This window comes from Oncorhynchus mykiss, chromosome 24, assembly GCF_013265735.2.
Source record: "Oncorhynchus mykiss isolate Arlee chromosome 24, USDA_OmykA_1.1, whole genome shotgun sequence".
Lineage (NCBI taxonomy): Eukaryota > Metazoa > Chordata > Actinopteri > Salmoniformes > Salmonidae > Oncorhynchus > Oncorhynchus mykiss.
Window position 1 is genome coordinate 31408288 of NC_048588.1, and position 20194 is coordinate 31428481.

A 20194-nucleotide genomic window follows, 5' to 3' on the forward strand; every position below is an offset into this window, starting at 1 on the left:
GCACTGTTCAGTACCGTGGGCACGCACGCACGCACGCACGCACGCACGCACGCGCACACACACACACACACACACACACACACACACACACACACACACACACACACACACACGCACACACACACACACACACACACAGTCCGTGGGTGGTCTGGCAAACAATGTTTCCGCTATCTTATCCTCCCCCTCAGGTAGTCCTTTCGACACACAGATCCCCTCTCAGCCTGTCTAGTGTTCTGTCATACACACAGAACAGCTCATTATCAACCAGGCAATGGCTGCACATGTTAACACTTTACAATACACCTCAATCCCCATTAGTTACTGGAGACTACACCTGCATCAGTGTCTTATATGTTAACAAATTGCCTTACACAAACTGCTGAACAGACATGAAGCGCTGCTTCTCAGAGAGCAAATGACCTTAAAAGCTCAGGCTACTTGTTATAATCACAAATTGGGGATCATTCTAGAACATGCTGGGTGCGCTCACGCTGACGTTTTCCCGCTTAACCCAAACCAAATCCACTGAATTCCAAATGAGTATTTGCGTCATGGCGGACAGTGACTGCAGCCGTGTATCTGGGGACACATGTAAAGGATGAAAGAAGAAGAAGAAGGAGATGTTTGAGGAGCGCTAAATTAAGGGCAGCACCACAGGTTCTTGTTCAAATCCCCCTGTGGTGCTGCCTGTACACACACAGGGAGAAGGGGTTGGATTAGACTGGGATAATAGGTCCTAGTGGGCTTTTCTGCCCTTTCCTCTCCCTTCCCCTCCCTTCCCCTCCCCTCCCTTCCTCTCCTCTGCTGTGCTTTACAAGGCCCACCACACCACTGTGTGTTGATTTATTTATTTAACAAGGGATACATAGAGGGATATAGGGGGACTTTTGTGTGACACAAATTCAAATGAAACCCTCTCAAACTGGGAGGAGAGAGTACACAAAGAGAGCTGCTTCTCTCTCGATGGAGGGAGCGTGGGAGAGGGAGCAAGGGAAACAGATCGAGAGAGAGAGAGGGATTGACAGAGAGATCTAGAGCAGTGGCTAGGGTGGGTTCCGGGTGGGTTCCCTCCCCGGGTGGGTTCCCTCCCACCCGGGTTCCCTCCCCAGGTCCCTCCCAGGTCCCTCCCATTGTTGATTTTTGGCCGAGCTAGGATGCAGCACTCTGCACTAAAGAGCTGCTGTAATTAGCCAGTCCCAGAAAGATAGACCCCCTGGACAGACAGACAAGGTGGAGACTGGAGCCTCAGCCTGCCTGGTTACTCTGTTTCCATCCCGAACAGAGTCCTGCTGTCTGGACTAGCCACTGTGGACAATGCCTGTTGTTTTGGTATTTGTGTTTGCGGACCTTTTCTTTGAAGGTGGGAGTTTCTGTCCAGATCAATTACCTTTAAAGAAATGGAAAACAGATCTACAGATCTACTGATCTTCCGTGAGTGTCACGGATCCCTCCGGAACTTTCATCACGCACACCTGTCCCTTATTCCCACTGATTAGTATTTGTATATATGTACCCTTTGGTTTCCATGGTCTGGTCGATTATTGTTACTATGTCCGTTGGTGCGTGTGAGTACCTGTGCTGTGTGTTTTGGGCTTTCGTGCCCTTGTGGATTGCGCAGATGATTACGGGTCTCGTCCCGTGTGTTATTTATTCGAGGTACTCCTCGCTCTTTTGTTTGGGTTTCAACCCTGTGTTTTTGTTACGCGTTTGTTTGGTCTTCGTCCCTGTGCCCTTAACACAGCACGCCGTAATTTGGGTGAAATAAAAACGCATATTACGCATTCCTGCATCTGTCTCCCGAATCTCTTCATACCAACTTGACAGTATGTTGTATTATATGTGTGCTTGTACACATTTTCTACAGTATTGCAGAAGCTACCAAGCCCCTCCCCTATACAAACAAACACACACCCCTGCAAACAGACACACTTTTTGTGGCATGGCCAAACACTGAGCTCCCAACAGCTACAACCCAACACAGATAAAGTGAATTCGGGTGAGAGGATTATGGTCTGTGTGTTGGTTCTGGGTTCTGTCATACCAACACGATGCTATGAACAGATGCATGTACAAGAGACAAGCAGGGAAAACACAGCCACATTCAAAAATAACCTACACATTTCAAATACGGATCTTCAATCCTGATTGGATACAACCTGTACCAAATAATAAAAACATCCAGCGCATCTTCTAGGATTTCTGCCGACATGATGATCACCACTGACCATCTGCTTCACTACACTGCTGATTAGCAACACTTTTCTTGTATGTGTGTGCAGTTTGTGAAAGTGTGTGTTCGCTGTATGTGTGTGTGTCTGGTATGTATAATTGAGAGGATCTGTGTATGTACAGGATCTCAACTCTTGCTCTAACACTGGGAGGCCCATATCGGAGAGCAGACGTCAGATTGCATTTCTATCCCTCGTGAAAACCCCAGCTCCCCCCCCTGCAAAAACACTTCACGTCCCATGGACGTAGCAGGCCCAAACTCCTGCCAGTGTGCTTACTGGGAATTAGTATAGCATATTTATATATGCATACCCTTCTGCCTGCAAAGGCTACATCTGTCAGACAGGCTGCAGGCTATACAAACACATATCAGAAAAATATGAATCTGCCCTGGGCAGACATATTTATTTATCCAACTTCCCCAGGAGAGGGTTTTGGGTGGAGGGTAGCAGCAGACAAGGGGTAAAGCACAGTAAACTGGCAGCCCTACACCTGCCACTGTGTCAACGTTTAAACTTAAAGGGGAAAGAATCAATTTGAACTGCTGGACAGCAATGGAGCAGGGACGAGAGAGGCCTTGCACTGTGGAACAGAGATGGAGCAGGGAAGAGAGAGGCCTTGAACTGTGGAACAGAGATGGAGCAGGGAAGAGAGAGGCCTTGAACTGTGGAACAGAGATGGAGCAGGGAAGAGAGAGGCCTTGAACTGTGGAACAGAGATGGCGCAGGGAAGAGAGAGGCCTTGAACTGTGGAACAGAGATGGAGCAGGGAAGAGAGAGGTCTTGAACTGTGGAACAGATGGAGCAGGGAAGAGAGAGGCCTTGATCTGTGGAACAGAGATGGAGCAGGGAAGAGAGAGGCCTTGAACTGTGGAACAGAGATGGAGCAGGGAAGAGAGAGGCCTTGAACTGTGGAACAGAGATGGAGCAGGGAAGAGAGAGGCCTTGAACTGTGGAACAAAGATGGAACAGGGAAGAGAGAGGCCTTGATCTGTGGAACAGAGATGGAGCAGGGAAGAGAAAAAGAGGGAGGACACTGTTACACTACTTTGTAACAGCCAATGTCTTATACTAGTATCTTACACTGGGAGTCAGAGGCCTATGCCAGAAGCCAATAGAGGTGTCTACATTTTAGGCAAACACGACTTACAATTAGGAGCAATTAGGTTTAAGTGCCTTGCTCAAGTGCACAATGAGAGATGAATCACCTAGTCAGCTGAATGATTCGAACCAGCAACCTTTTTTTTACTGGCCCAACACTTTAGTACCTCTGTGTTCTCACTCACACCCATACAGAAGATTCAGCAAACATCCAGCAACACTACAACCTATTGTAGCATCACTACAGAGTGCTGAGTAGAGACAGACACGGGTGTAGAGGTATATTGGCTCCTTTGAGCCAGAACATTAGTTACTGAAGGATGAGTGGTAGCCTTTTGGTGTCTAAACCCTTGTTTTCCTACCTTCTGTTTTATATTACTACACTACCATGTGACTGGCATGCACCACATGAGGCTGGTGGCACCTTAATCAGGGAGGACAGGCTCATGGTAATGCCTGAAGGGGAATCGGTGGAATGGTATACAACTAGAGGTCGACCTATTATGATTTTTCAACGCTGATACCGATACCGATTATTGGAGGACCAAAAAAGCCGATACCAATTAATCAGCCAATTTTTATTTATTTATTTGTAATAATGACAATTACAACAATACTGAATGAACACTTATTTTAACTTAATATAATACATCAATAAAATCAATTTAGCCTCAAGTAAATAATGAAACATGTTCAATTTGGTTTAAATAATGCAAAAACAAAGTGTTGGAGAAGAAAGTAAAAGTGCAATATGTGCCATGTAAGAAAGCTAACGTTTCAGTTCCTTGCTCAGAACATGAGAACATATGAAAGTTGGTGGTTCCTTTTAACATGAGTCTTCAATATTCCCAGGTAAGAAGTTTTAGGTTGTAGTTATTATAGGAATTATATGACTATTTCCGTCTATACCATTTGTATTTCATTAACCTTTGACTATAAGATGTTCTTATAGGCACTTTAGTATTGCCAGTGTAACAGTATAGCTTCCGTCCCTCTCCTCGCTCCTCCCTGGGCTCGAACCAGCAACACAACGACAACAGCCACCATAGAAGCAGCGTTACCCATGCAGAGCAAGGGGAACAACTACTAGAAGGCTCAGAGTGAGTGACGTTTGAAACGCTATTAGCGCGCGCTAACTAGCTAGCCATTTCACTTCGGTTACACCAGCCTCATCTCGGGAGTTGATAGGCTTGAAGTCATAAACAGCGCAATGCTTGACGCACAACGAAGAGCTGCTGGCAAAACGCACAAAAGTGCTGTTTGAATGAATGTTTACGCGCCTGCTTCTGCCTACCACCGCTCAGTCAGATTATATGCAACGCAGGACACGCTAGATAATATCTAGTAATATCATCAACCATGTGTAGTTAACTAGTGATTATGATTGTTTGTTTTTTATAAGATAAGTTTAATGCTAGCTAGCAACTTACCTTGGTTTACTGCATTCGCATGACAGGCAGTCTCCTTGTGGAGTGCAACGAGAGAGAGGCAGGTCATTATTGAGTTGAACTAGTTAACTGTAAGACATGATCCCCCGAGCTGACAAGATGAAAATCTGTCGTTCTGCCCCTGAACGAGGCAGTTAACCCACCGTTCCTAGGCTGTCATTGAAAATAAGGATGTGTTCTTAACTGACTTGCCTCGTTAAATAAAGCCATATAAAAAATAAATAAAAAATAAATCGGCAAATTGGCACCCAAAAATACCGATTTCCGATTGTTATGAAAACTTGAAATTGTCCCTAATTAATCGGCCATTTCGATTAATCGATCGACCTCCATATCCAACACATCAAACATGTGGTTTCCATGGTTTCCAGGTGTTTGTTGCCATTCCATTCGTTCCGTTCCAGCCATTATTATGAGCCGCCCCTCACTCAGTAGCCTCCACTGGCATGCACATACAGGCATGCACAAACACAAATACATAAAGACAAAAGAACACAACACACACAGACAGATACACACGCAGAGACAAACTCACACTCACAAAAATGCACACACGCACACACACACACACAAAGAAACATAAACACACACACAGAACTGTGCGCAGCTTCTCTTACAGCCGCAGGACCTCCATCTGAATGAATCATGTGAGAGATTGTGTGGATCGATCAATTTATTTATTTGTTATTACATTTCTTTCCCATCAAATGCAGCAAAGGGCTCCCGTTCCTTGCAAACATTTCCTGACAGGTCAGGACTGAGAAAACAGAGGCCTGGAGCCATTCCACCCTACACTGCTACCATCCAGCCATACTGCTTCCACTACCACCTCCTATTCACACTCTGGTATGAGGTTTATTTTAACAGCTAGCTCTGAGCTATGATAGCAGCATTTCATTCAGTGTATTTTAACAGCTAACTCCGAGCTATGACAGCAGCATTTCATTCAGTGTATTTTAACAGCTAGCTCTGCGCTATGACAGCAGCATTTCATTCAGTGTATTTTAACAGCTAGCTCTGCGCTATGATAGCAGCATTTCATTCAGTGTATTTTAACAGCTAACTCCGAGCTATGACAGCAGCATTTCATTCAGTGTATTTTAACAGCTAGCTCTGAGCTATGACAGCAGCATTTCATTCAGTGTATTTTAACAGCTAGCTCTGCGCTATGACAGCAGCATTTCATTCAGTGTATTTCAACAGCTAGCTCTGAGCTATGACAGCAGCATTTCATTCAGTGTATTTTAACAGCTAGCTCTGCGCTATGATAGCAGCATTTCATTCAGTGTATTTTAACAGCTAACTCCGAGCTATGATAGCAGCATTTCATTCAGTGTATTTTAACAGCTAGCTCTGCGCTATGATAGCAGCAGTTAATTCAGTGTATTTTAACAGCTAGCTCTGCGCTATGACAGCAGCATTTAATTCAGTGTATGTTAACAGCTAACTCTGAGCTATGACAGCAGCATTTCATTCAGTGTATTTTAACAGCTAACTCCGAGCTATGACAGCAGCATTTCATTCAGTGTATTTTAACAGCTAGCTCTGCGCTATGACAGCAGCATTTAATTCAGTGTATTTTAACAGCTAACTCCGAGCTATGACAGCAGCATTTCATTCAGTGTATTTTAACAGCTAGCTCTGCGCTATGACAGCAGCATTTAATTCAGTGTATTTTAACAGCTAGCTCTGCGCTATGACAGCAGCATTTCATTCAGTGTATGTTAACAGCTAACTCTGAGCTATGACAGCAGCATTTCATTCAGTGTATTTTAACAGCTAGCTCTGAGCTATGACAGCAGCATTTCATTCAGTGTATTTTAACAGCTAACTCCGAGCTATGACAGCAGCATTTCATTCAGTGTATTTTAACAGCTAGCTCTGCGCTATGACAGCAGCATTTCATTCAGTGTATTTTAACAGCTAACTCCGAGCTATGACAGCAGCATTTCATTCAGTGTATTTTAACAGCTAGCTCTGAGCTATGACAGCAGCATTTCATTCAGTGTATTTTAACAGCTAGCTCTGAGCTATGACAGCAGCATTTCATTCAGTGTATTTTAACAGCTAACTCCGAGCTATGACAGCAGCATTTCATTCAGTGTATTTTAACAGCTAGCTCTGCGCTATGACAGCAGCATTTCATTCAGTGTATTTTAACAGCTAGCTCTGAGCTATGACAGCAGCATTTCATTCAGTGTATTTTAACAGCTAACTCTGAGCTATGATAGCAGCATTTAATTCAGTGTATTTTAACAGCTAACTCTGAGCTATGACAGCAGCATTTCATTCAGTGCTTGGGAATAAGTGCTTTTTCTGTTCTATCTAATCAGAGTGCTAGTACAATGCCACAATATTTCTTTAGACAACCGAGGCAATATATCTGTGACTTTACACCCAAAATACTAGAACTACAGTGGGGAGAACAAGTATTTGACACACTGCCAATTTTGCAGGTTTTCCTACTTACAAAGCATGTAGAGGTCTGTAATTGAAGGATCTGGAGAAGGTCTGTATGGAGGAGTGGGCCAAAATCCCTGCTGCAGTGTGTGCAAACCTGGTCAAGAACTACAATAAACATATGATCTCTGTAATTGCAAACAAAGGTTTCTGTACCAAATATTAAGTTCTGCTTTTCTGATGTATCAAATACTTACGTCATGCAATAAAATGCAAATTAATTACTTAAAAATCATACAATGTGATTTTCTGGATTTTTGTTTTAGATTCCGTCTCTCACAGTTGAAGTGTACCTATGATAAAAATTACAGACCTCTACATGCTGCGTAAGTAGGAAAACCTGCAAAATCGGCAGTGTTTCAAATACTTGTTCTCCCCACTGTATCTGTGGAGTCCTTTGGTGTTTTCTATTACTGGCTGTAGACGCTGAAGGCTGCAGTATAATGTAGTTCTGGATACAGTATAGTGTAGAGTAGGGGCCTCCATTTATCTCAGTGGCAGATCTCTGTATAACCAATCATTGGGCCCCCCACTGGCTAGTGGTAACCTCGGCCCCCCATCCAGATGCAGATATTACCCCCTCAGAGGGGAGGGAGGGAGCATGTTCACACTTAAAGTCGCATATCCCTTTATGGGGTCAGAGGTCAGCACAAATAAACAGCTGCACATTATGTCTGGCTGCCTGTCTTACTGGCTGTCTGGCTGGCTACCTGTCTGGTTGGCTGGCTGTGCCCGAGGCTGTGTCTCCTTGGAGGACTGAGAGAGGGAAAGCCCTCTTCATCAGCTCAGAGAGCTCAATATCTCCTTTCTCTCTCTCCATCAATCCTTTTCTCTCTACCTCTCTCTCTCCATTCCCACTCTACCTGTCTCTACGGTGTACTTATGCAGCTCATCCAATCATGTAACACCATGTCCTCCACCCCTCCTCCTATCTCCAGTTTACCAGCCACAGTGTCAGCCCACCAAATAACACCCAGGAGTTACAATCACATGGAGTGTGATGGCTGTGATATGACAATAATATGTACATCGTTTAATGGGGGTACAGGGATGGAGAGCGAGAGACAGAGAAGCAAGTGTGGTGGAAGGTGGAGTGAACAGAGGGAGGGTAGAGGATGAGGAGGGTAGAGGATGAGGAGGGTAGAGGATGAGGAGGAGAAGGGTAGAGGAGAAGGACGAGGGTAGAAGATGAGGAGGGTAGAGGAGGAGGGTAGGGGATGAAGAGGGTAGAGGACGAGGAGGGTAGAGGATGAGGAGGGTAGAAGAGGAGGAGGGTAGAGGATGAAGAGGGTAGAGGATGAGGAGGAGGAGGGTAGAAGAGAAGGAGGATGGTAGAAGATGAGGAGGACGAGGGTAGAGGAGGAGGGTAGAGGATGAGGATGGTAGAGGATGAGGAGGAGGGTAGAGGAGAAGGAGGAGGGTAGAAAATGAGGAGGAGGAGGGTAGAGTAGGAGGGTGGAGGATGAATGGGGGTAGAGGAGGAGGAGGGTAGAGGATGAGGAGTTTAGAGGATGAGGAGGGTAGAGGAGAAGGAGGAGGGTAGAAGATGAGGAGGGTAGAGGATGAGGATGAGGAGGGTAGAGGAGAAGGAGGAGGAGGGTAGAGGATGAAGAGGGTAGAGGAGGAGGAGGGTAGAGGATGAGGGGGTAGATGAGGAGGAGTATAGAGGATGAAGAGGGTAGAGGAGGAGGATGAGGGTAGAGGATGATGAGGAGGATAGAGGAGGAGGGTAGAGGAGGAGGATAGAGGATGAAGAGGGTAGAGGATGAGGAGGAGAAGGGTAGATGATGAAGAGGGTAGAGGATGAGGAGGAGGAGGGTAGAGGAGGAGAGTAGAGGAAAAAGAGGGTAGAGGATGAGGAGGAGGAGGGTAGAGGAGGAGGGTAGAGGATGAGGAGGAGGATAGAGGACGAGGGTAGAGGAGTAGGGTAGAGGATGAAGAGGGTAGGGGAATGAGGAGAAGGAGGGTAGAGGATGAGGAGGAGAAGGGTAGATGATGAAGAGGGTAGAGGATGAGGAGGAGGAGGGTAGAGGAGGAGAGTAGAGGATAAAGAGGGTCGAGGATGAGGAGGAGGAGGGTAGAGGAGGAGGGTAGAGGATGAAGAGGGTAGAGGATGAGGAGGGTAGAGGAGAAGGACGACACAACAGGTGATGATGAGAGGACGAACATGGTGGAAGGTCAAATATCAGAGACAGAGAGGAGACTTAGAATGTCAATTAACTAGTGGAGGAGAGAGAGGAGGCACATTTCATCACACTCTGCCCCACGCTGTGAGGGTGTCCCTGCCTCTGTACACAGGGCCTAAACAAACACTCATTAACACACAGCCCTCCTTTAAAGCTCATTTTTCACCCAGCAGTCCTAATTTGGACTAACGAGGATCCCACTGGCCAGCACCGTAATGGCAGAAGACAGAAAGATACGGGCAGGGGATTCTACTGGACGCCCATACCACGGAATACAGTGTGATGGAGAAACAATATAATGAACTATTTAATGAACCTCTCCCCTCATATCCCCTCCCAACACAAACTCCCCAAATTCAATTTAGGCTAATCCATGCTTTATGGTAATGTGTAGCTCATTAAAACGTTAGTTAAAAACTCATTAAAATTCACTTGGAAAAGTAATGGCTTCATTACAGTAATATGCTGAAAAGCAAAGAAAAAGACAGAAAGAACAAGGAGAAGAGAGAAAGAGAACGACAGCTTTCTAATCACTTAATTGTGACTAAAACGGAATAATTTGCATAATAAATAACGATGAGCTGCAACATTTCTTCTCTCTTCACCGCGCTCTGTAATTAACAAGCGCTACAATTAAAGATGCATTTGTTTTCACCAAAATGTATATTTTTGGTAGCCACTCCAGTTTTCACTGTGTTGCATCTGCCTCTTCTGCCTGGTTGTTTTGCAGTGTTTGTGCGGCGGATGCCAGATGTGCAGAGCGTGCGGTAACTGGAGCTGGCTGATACAGAGGAACAATGTGGCCATGACCTTCTCTGCCCGGCTTGATAAAGGATAGGGATGGGATGTGCTGATGCTCGTCTCCCGCTCAGCCCTGAATGGACACTTTAGAGCCGGAAGGAAGGAGGGGAAAGACGCAGAGGGGACCTGGTCCCGATTGATTTCCTGCCAATTCCACAACACAGACAGACCGAGACGCATCCAAGTATATTGACTGCCTGAGTGACTGAGTAAAGAAATTTGCCTGGTGGGACTGGGAGAGGGAAAGGGAGAGGGAGAGAAGAGAGGAGGAAAGGAAAGGGAATGAGAAGAGAGGATTTGGGGTTATGCTGTCTGAAGAGGAAGGACGTGGAATGGCAGGGCCAGCTGTTGGTTGATATTAAGGCATGTTGAGAGGTAAACATTATGCTTTGAGTAAAAACACTTAGTAAACTGGAACTATTACTAAGCAGCTGGGAAAGCCTGCATTATTGAGTCTACCAGAGACTGATTGATTACCATCCAGATTTCTACAGATAAAACATCATTTGAGCTGCTCGGTACCATTAAAATCTCTGTCTGAGTCAGCATGTGTTTTATTTTGTGCAAAACGGGTTCTTGACCTGAGCAGTCGATGGAAAAAAAAACATCTTTCCTACAAATGCCACATGAAGGAGTTCTAAGAATGTGCATTGAGGGAAGCTGTGACGTCTGTTGGTGATAATGACTCATACAGTCCTGTGTATAATCCAGTATACTATGTGTCCTTATAAACTACCATTCAAAAGTTTGAGGTCACTTAGAAATGTTCTTGTTGTTGAAAGAAAAACACATTTTATCCTGCTGGCCCACGCTGATGCATATGCCTCTCATTAACTCTGCCCCTGCAGTCTGTGGTATGGGTTACCATGATCAACTTACTAGACTGTACTCTAATGCTGCTGTCCAAACAGCCAGGAGGCCAAGGACTGGGAAGGCAGAGAGATATTTCAGATGCGTTCACTGCTGTTTTTACACCTCTGTCATGCAGTGATCACATCTCATCTCTCCATCCCTCCATCTCTCTCACACGCCCTGCCATAGTTAGCTGCCCACAACAGTGTTCTCCAGTCGCCCCTCAGGTAGAAGTGATGCTAGGTGACACAGCTCCAGCTGGGCTTGAGCATGACCTGCTACTGACAGAAACAGTACAAGCGTACCTTACTAGACTAGTCACACTAGAATCTCAGTAATGCAGGGACAGTCTGGTGTAAGTTATGCAGTTTCAATGTGTGTGTTGTGTATGTTGGAGGTTAAGGTTATCCATAGTGTCAGTTTTCTAGTCCCAATCTATTTGTGCTGTGCTCTGGGCAAATGACATTGAGGAGTTGACCTTAGAGGGGAAAAATAATCCCAGGATGCTGTGGCTGACTGACTGACAGACTGACTGGCTGACTGCTGCAGTGTTTCCAGATTCACACAGCAGGGGTGAATTCCCTGAGAGCCCCACACACACTGTATACATGTACATGCATACACACAGATACACTGTCTACCTGTACATGCAAACACACACACACACACACACACACACACACACACACACACACACACACACACACACACACACACACACACACACACACACACACACACACACACATACACACACACACACACACACACACACACACACACACACACACACACACACACGCACACTGTCTACCTGTACATGCAAACTCTCGCTCCTCGCATGTCACTCTCCTCTCACAGAGCAGTTCTGCAGAACTCCTCTGTGAATCTTCATATAATCTTTAATAGCGCCTTTCTATTTTCCTTAACGCCTTGCGGCAGTTCCTTCCCTGTCTGTTTTATGGGCCGGGCCTGCATTTTAGTAATTGCATTGGCAGTAGCGACAAGCTGCGACGCTGAGAGGCGTTGGAAGCTTGTAAAGGGTGTCACTGCTTGGCGACAGCCCCTTTTTAATTAAGCTCTCAGCTGGAGATGATCACTTTTATCTAGCGTGCTCTGATGAGTCCTTTACACTGGGGCTACACAACACACTGCACTGCAGAATACAGAGGGAGGGAGGTAAGGATGGAGGGAGGGAGGGAGATAAGGATGGAGGGAGGGAGATAAGGATGGAGGGAGGGATGTAATGATGGAGGGAGGTAAGGATGGAGGGAGGGAGGGAGGTAAGGATGGATGGAGGGTGGGAGGGAGATAAGGTTGGAGGGAGGGATGTAAGGATGGATGGAGGGAGGTAAGGATGGATGGAGGGAGGGAGATAAGGATGGAGGGAGGGATGTAATGATGGAGGGAGGTAAGGATGGAGGGAGGGAGGGAGGGAGGGAAGGATGGATGGAGGGAGGGAGGGAGATAAGGTTGGAGGGAGGGATGTAAGGATGGATGGAGGGAGGGAGGGAGATAAGGATGGAGGCAGGGATGTAAGGATGGATTGAGGGAGGGAGATAAGGATGGAGGGAGGGATGTAAGGATGGATGGAGGGAGATAAGGAAGGAGGGAGGGAGATAAGGATGGAGGGAGGGATGTAAGGATGGAGGGAGGTAAGGGTGGAGGGAGGGAGATAAGGAGGGAGGGAGGGATGTAATGAGGGAGGGAGGGATGTAATGATGGAGGGAGGTAAGGATGGAGGGAGGGAGGGAGGTAAGGATGGAGGGAGGGAGGGAGGTAAGGATGGAGGGAAGGAGTGAGATAAGGATGGAGGGAGGGATGTAAGGATGGAGGGAGGGATGTAAGGATGGATGGAGGGAGGGAGATAAGGATGGAGGGAGGGATGTAAGGATGGAGGGAGGTAAGGAGGGAGGGAGGGAGATAAGGATGGAGGGAGGGAGGGAGGTAAGGATGGAGGGAGGTAAGGATGGAGGGAGGGAGGGAGGGAGGGAGGTAAGGATGGAGGGAGGGAGGTAAGGGTGGAGGGAGGAATGTAATGATGGAGGGAGGTAGGTAAGGATGGAGGGAGGGAGGGATATAAGGATGGAGGGAAGGATGTAATGATGGGAGGGATGTAATGATGGGAGGGAGGTAATGATGGAGGGATGGAGGTAAGGATGGAGGGTTGGAGGTAAGGATGGAGGGAGGGAGGGAGGGAGGTAAGGATGGAGGGAGGGAGGGAGGTAAGGATGGAGGGAGGGAGGTAAGGATGGAAAGAGGGAGGGAGATAAGGATGGAGGGAGGGAGGGATATAAGGATGGAGGCAGGGATGTAAGGATGGAGGGAGGGAGGGAGGTAATGATGGAGGGAGGAATGTAATGATGGGGGGAGGGAGGTAAGGAGGGAGGTAAATATGTAATGATGGAGGGAGGGAGGTAGGGATGGAGGGAGGGGGGTAAGGACGGAGGGAGGGAGGTAAGGATGGAGGGAGGGGGGTAAGGATAGAGGGAGGGAGGTAAGGATGGAGGAAAGGTGGAGGGAGGGAAGTAAGGATTGGAGGGAGGGAAGAAAGGATGGAAGGAGGGAGGTTGAACCTCCCTCCCTCATCTCTGTATTTATCACTATCCCTGCCCACTATCGCTGTGTCTATCCCTATCCCTGTCCACTATCTCTGTTCTAATCATTATCCCTGTCCACTATCTCTGTTCTAATCATTATCCCTGTCCACTATCTCTGTTCTAATCATTATCCCTGTCTACTATCTCTGTTCTAATCATTATCCCTTTCCACTATCTCTGTGTCTATCACTATCCCTGTCCACTATCTCTGTGTCTATCACTATCCCTCTCCACTATATCTGTGTCTATCATTATGCCTGCCCACTGTCTCTCTGTCTATCTCCATGCCCCAAAAATATTGGCTGTTCTGGAGGCAATGTGGAGTCCGGCCCGGTACTAGATGTGTGTACTTAATAAACTGGGGGGCTGTATATTTACCACAGTCACTGTGTTTGTGTGTCTGTGTTAGAGGATGTACACCTCTCTGTACACCGTGCTGTGAGCCCCCCCACCCAGCATGCTGTGAGCCCCACACACCCAGCATGATGTGAGCCCCACCCACCGTGTTATGAGCCCCACCCACTCAGCATGCTGTGAGCCCCACCCACCGTGTTATGAGCCCCACCCACCCAGCATGCGGTGAGCTCCACCCACCGTGTTATGAGCCCCCCCCCCCCACCCAGCATGCTGTGAGCCCGCCTCACCCAGCATGCTGTGAGCCCCACCCACCCAGCATGCTGTTAGCCCCACCCACCCAGCATGCTGTGAGCCCCCCCACCCAGCATGCTGTGAGCCCCACCCACCCAGCATGATGTGAGCCCCACCCACCGTGTTATGAGCCCCACCCACTCAGCATGCTGTGAGCCCCACCCACCGTGTTATGAGCCCCCCTCACCCAGCATGCTGTGAGCCCCACCCACCCAGCACGCTGTGAGCCCCACCAACTCAGCATGCTGTTAGCCCCACCCACCCAGCATGCTGTGAGCCCCCCCACCCAGCATGCTGTGAGCCCCACCTACCCAGCATGCTGTGAGCCCCATCCACCGTGTTATGAGCCCCACCCAGCATGCTGTGAGCCCCACTCATCAGCACTGTGCAGTCGTGCGTGCACTGGTTCAGATGTAGACCGAGATCTGCAACATGGATACTGCATGTGGACACACACACAGACAAACAACACCCTGGTACTGTAATCGTGAATATTACATTATGTTGTTGTAGACATGCTTACAGTAATTTCTGCCTTGGCTTCCTTGTGTGTTGTGTTATTGATGGGGTGTGTGTGTGTGTGTGTGTTTGTTTGTGTCTGTAAACTATGCATGTTAGCCAGGGGCTGTATGTGTCTATGAGGCATGATGATTTGAGAAGAGTTCATTACAGTCCTTCCCTCCCTGTTCCGGCTCCTTTTTCACACTCCTTCATCTCAACCCCATCTCTCCCTCATCTCTCCTCCATCTCTCCTCATCTCTCCTCCATTTCTCCCCCATCTCTCCTTGATCTCTCCCCCATCTCTCCCTCATCTCTCCTCCATCTCTCCTCATCTCTCCTCCATTTCTCCCCCATCTCTCCTTGATCTCTCCCCCATCTCTCCCTCATCTCTCCTCCATCTCTCCTCCATCACTCCCTCATCTCTCCTGTATCTATACCCCATCTCTCCCTCATCTCTAACTCATCTCTCCTCCATCTCTCCCTCATCTCTCCTTGATCTCTCCCCCATCTCTCCCCTTTTCTCCTCCATCTCTCCCTCATCTCTCCCCCATCTCTCCCCCATCTCTCTCTCATCTCTCCTCCATCTCTCCCTCCATCTCTCCCTCATCTCTCCTCATCTCTCCCTCCTCCTTCCTCCATCTCTCCTCCATCTCTCCTCCATTTCGCCCCATCCCTCCTCATCTCTCCTTAATTTCTCACTCATCTCTCCTCATCTCTCCTCCATTTCTCCCCCATCTCTCCTACATCTCTCCTCCATCTCTCCCTCATCTCTCCACCATCTCTCACTCATCTCTCCCCCATCTTTCCTCCATCTCGGACTCATCTCCCCTCCATCTCTCCTCCATCTCTCCTACATCTCTCCCCCATCTCTCCCCCATCTCTCCCTCATCTCTCCTCCATCTCTCCTCCATCACTCCCTCATCTCTCCTGTCTCTATACCCCATCTCTCCCTCATCTCTAACTCATCTCTCCTCCATCTCTCCCTCATCTCTCCTTGATCTCTCCCCCATCTCTCCCTCATCTCTCCTCCATCTCTCCTCATCTCTCCTACATTTCGCCACCATCTCTCCTCATCTCTCCTCCATCTCTCCCCCATCTCTCCCCCATCTCTCCTCTATCTCTCCCTCATCTCTCCCTCATCTCTCCCCCATCTCTCCCTCATCTCTCCCCAATCTCTCCCTCATCTCTCCTCCATCTGTCCCCCATCTCTCCTCCATCTCTCCCCTTTTCTCCTCCATCTCTCCCTCATCTCTCCCCCATCTCTACCCAATCTCTCCTCCATCTCTTCCTCAATCTCTCTTCAATCTCTCCTCATCTCCCCTCCATTTCTCCCCCAACTCTCCCTCATCTCTCCCCCATCTCTCCCTCACCTCTCCTCCATCTCTTCTGAGATAAGCAGAATTAGGCCGATACCTGCTAATTATCAAAATCCAGAAAAGAGACGCTAATTTCTACAACCATCTAAAAGGAAGCGATTCCCAAACCTTCCATAACAAAGCCATCACCTACAGAGAGATGGACCAAGAGAAGAGCCCCCTAAGCAAGCTGGTCTTGGGGCTCTGTTCAAACACAGACCCCACAGAGCCCCAGGAGAGCAACACAATTAGACCCAACCAAATCATAAAAAAAGAAAAGAAAACTTGATACATTGGAAATAATTTACAACAAAAATCAGAGCAAACTAGAATGATATTTGGACCTTAATAACAGTGGCAGAATACCTGACCACTGTGACTGACCCAAACTTAAGAAAAGCTTTGACTATGTACAGACTCAGTGAGCATAGCCTTGCTATTGAGAAAGGTCACCGTAGGCAGACATGGCTCTCAAGAGAAGATGTGCACCCTGCCCACAAAATGAGGTGGAAACTGAGCTGCTCTTCCTAACCTCCTGCCAAATGTATGACCATATTAGAGACACATATTTCCCTTAGACTACACACACCCATACATCCAATTTTAATAAACTCCCATATCTATTGGGTGAAATACCAGTGTGCAACCACAGCAGCAAGATTTGTGACCTGTTGCCACAAGAACAGGGCAACCAGTGAAGAACAAACACTATTGTAAATACAACCCATATTTATGTTTATTTATTTTCCCTTTTGTACTTTAACTATTTGCACGTTAAAACACTGTATATAGACATAATATGACATTAGAAATGTCTTTATTATTCTGAAAGTTGTGTTTACTGTTCATTCTTTTATTGTTTATTTAAAATGTGTTTATTGTCTAATTCACTTGCTTTGGCAATGTAAACATATGTTTCCTATGCCAAAAAAGCCTTAAATTGAAGTTGAAATAGATAGAGATGCAAATATAATCTAAATAGTAAGAATAAATATGTATCAGCCCTGTTCAGCAAATCACTGCTACATAAGCCACACCTAATCAGACACACACACAAGCTCTTTATATGCAGCCTGTTTGATATGCATGTAAACAGAATTGCATATAATCACAATGTCTGTGTCTCTGTCTGTATCCCTCCCTCCCTTCCTCCCTCCCTCCCTCCCTCCCTGCGTCCCTCCCTCACTCTCTCCCCTTCTCCCTCCCTCTCTCTCCCCTTCTCCCTCCCTCCCTCCCTCCCTCCCTCCCTCCCTCCCTCCCTCCCTCCCCTCCCTCCCTCTCCCCTTCTCCCTCCTTCTCTCTCCCTCCCTCCCTCCCTCCCTTCCTCCCTCCCTCCCTCCCTCCCTCCCTCCCTCCCTCCCTCCCTGCATCCCTCCCTCACTCTCTCCCCTTCTCCCTCCCTCTCTCTCCCCTTCTCCCTCCCTCCCTCCCTCCCTCCCTCCCTCCCTCCCTCCCTCCCTCCCTCCCTCCCTCTCTCTCCCCTTCTCCCTCCCTCCCTCCCTCCCTCTCTCTCCCCTTCTCCCTCCCTCCCTCCCTCTCTCTCCCCTTCTCTCCCTCCTGTGGCTCTTCCACCTGTGGTCTCTGAGAGGAACCAAGTAAATTAGTCAAGTTCTAATCCATGATATTTGGAGTTCTGTCAACATTACTGACTTCACTGTGGAGAAGAGAGCAGAGAGGAGTGGAATGGAGAGGAGTGGTGTGGAGAGGAGTGAAGAGGATAGGATAGGATAGGAGAGGATGATATATGGTTCCGGGGCACAGATGACCTACATAGCAAGGACATGATAGCAGACTGAAGCTGGAGTTGAACACAAAACACAACCCTGTCAGGCAGAGCTCCCAGAATCCTACAACTCTCTAGGGCACAGATAGAGCAGGACGTGAGACACACCTGTGTAAATTCCCTCTCTAAATGACACTTATACTCCCCATGTGTGATATGTGTTCTCAATGTTCAGTTCTATTTTCAGATTCCATATCATCAACAATGACGATCTGCTAAGCCAGCATCTGTAGAGTACAATGACCACAAGCCACACAATCAATATGTATTGTCAATGAACAGATAATTCAATGAGCTCTGGCTAGTCATCCACCCACAGTGGAGATAGAGAGAGATAGAGAGAGATAGAGACACATATATAGGAAGAGAGGGATGAGTTCTCTAGTTCCTGTGGTCTCTAAATGATGTTCATGAGAGCTCAGTATCTGATGAGTAGAGATAGTTTTTTTCCCCACTTTTGTTTATCTATTTCACTTGCTTTGGCAATGTAAACATATGTTTCCCATGCCAATAAATCCTTTAAATTGAATTGAAATTGAATTGCGAGAGAGAGATTTAAATATTCCACCACTACCGGCTATCTCATCTACAGAGCACATTAACGCCAGTCTCTGTCCTGTAATCACACACTGGCCTATAATGGGAATCTAGTCTTTATTACTATAGATGGTTAGGCTGGACCTTTCCTCCATTCCCTCCTCTTTGCATTAGCTAGTGTAGGTGGCTGGGGTTAATAGCCATATCTGTCTGTGTGTTGAAGCATCAAGCTGGCAAGTCTATAATGCCACAGGCTAGAGATGGTGCAATCATCAGTGAGACAGGGCCTGCTGATGACAGCGGATGAAAGAGGGCCTGCTGATGACAGAGGATGCGAGAGGGCCTGCTGATGACAGCGGATGAAAGAGGGCCTGCTGATGACAGCGGACAGCGTTTGAAAGAGGGCCTGCTGATGACAGAGGATGAAAGAGGGCCTGCTGATGACAGCGGATGAAAGAGGGCCTGCTGATGACAGCGGACAGCGTTTGAAAGAGGGCCTGCTGATGACAGAGGATGCGAGAGGGCCTGCTGATGACAGCGGACAGCGTTTGAAAGAGGGCCTGCTGATGACAGCGGACAGCGTTTGAAAGAGGGCCTGCTGATGACAGCGGATGAAAGAGGGCCTGCTGATGACAGCGGATGAAAGAGGGCCTGCTGATGACAGCGGACAGCGTTTGAAAGAGGGCCTGCTGATGACAGCGGATGAAAGAGGGCCTGCTGATGACAGCGTTTGAAAGAGGGCCTGCTGATGACAGCTGATGAGAGAGGGCCTGCTTTAATTTTGTACCTTTATTTAGCTAGGCAAGTCAGTTAAGAACAAATTCTTATTTACAATGACAGCCTACCCCGGCCAAACCCTAACGACGCTGGGCAATTGTACGCCGTCCTATATGACTCCCAATCACGGCCGATTGTGATACAGCCTGGAATCGAACCAGGGTCTGTAATGACACCTCTAGCTCTGAGATGCAGTGCCTTAGACCGCTGCACCACTTGGAAGCCCTAATGACATCCAGGTTTAATTCATGTCATATGAATCTCATTGGAATGAAACAAAAATGCTTGCAATTATCTTCCACTCATACTATGCTTCTATGAAATACATGTGAGTGTTGATCTGGTAGAATCCGGGGATCTTCCACTAGAATACAATCCCAACCATCCTTAAAATCAGAGGAAATAAAAGGCAGAAACAGATTCTCATAGTCTGATTACTTCCAGGACAGGGGAGGGTCAGAGTGATGTCATGCCATTTCAAACACAGCCTGAGAGAAAGAGAGAGAGAGAGAGAAAGAGAGAGAGAGAGAGAGAGAGAGAGAGAGAGAGAGAGAGAGAGAGAGAGAGAGAGAGAGAGAGAGAGAGAGAGAGAGAGAGAGAGAGAGAGAGAGAGAGAGAGAGAGAGAGAGAGAGAGAGAGAGTAAGAGAGAGAGAGAGAGACCTGGGCCCTGACAGTAAATCTCCGTAAGAACAAAATAATGGTGTTCCAAAAAAGGTCCAGTCGGCAGGACCACAAATACAAATTCCATTTAGATTCTGTTGCCCTAGAGCACACAAAGAACTATACATACATCAGCCTAAACATCAGCACCACAGGTAACTTCCACAAAGCTATGAACTATCTGAGAGACAAGGCAAGAAGGGCATTCTATACCATCAAAAGGAACATAAAACTCAACATACCAATTAGGATC

The 20194-nt window shown here is 47.4% G+C and overlaps 1 protein-coding gene across 14 annotated transcripts in view; it reads right to left on the bottom strand.

Moving 5' to 3' along the window:
• Positions 1-20194, bottom strand: part of LOC110503394 (roundabout homolog 2) — a 606556-nt gene that overhangs the window by 114332 nt on the left and 472030 nt on the right. The gene's annotated exons all lie outside the window — the stretch shown is intronic.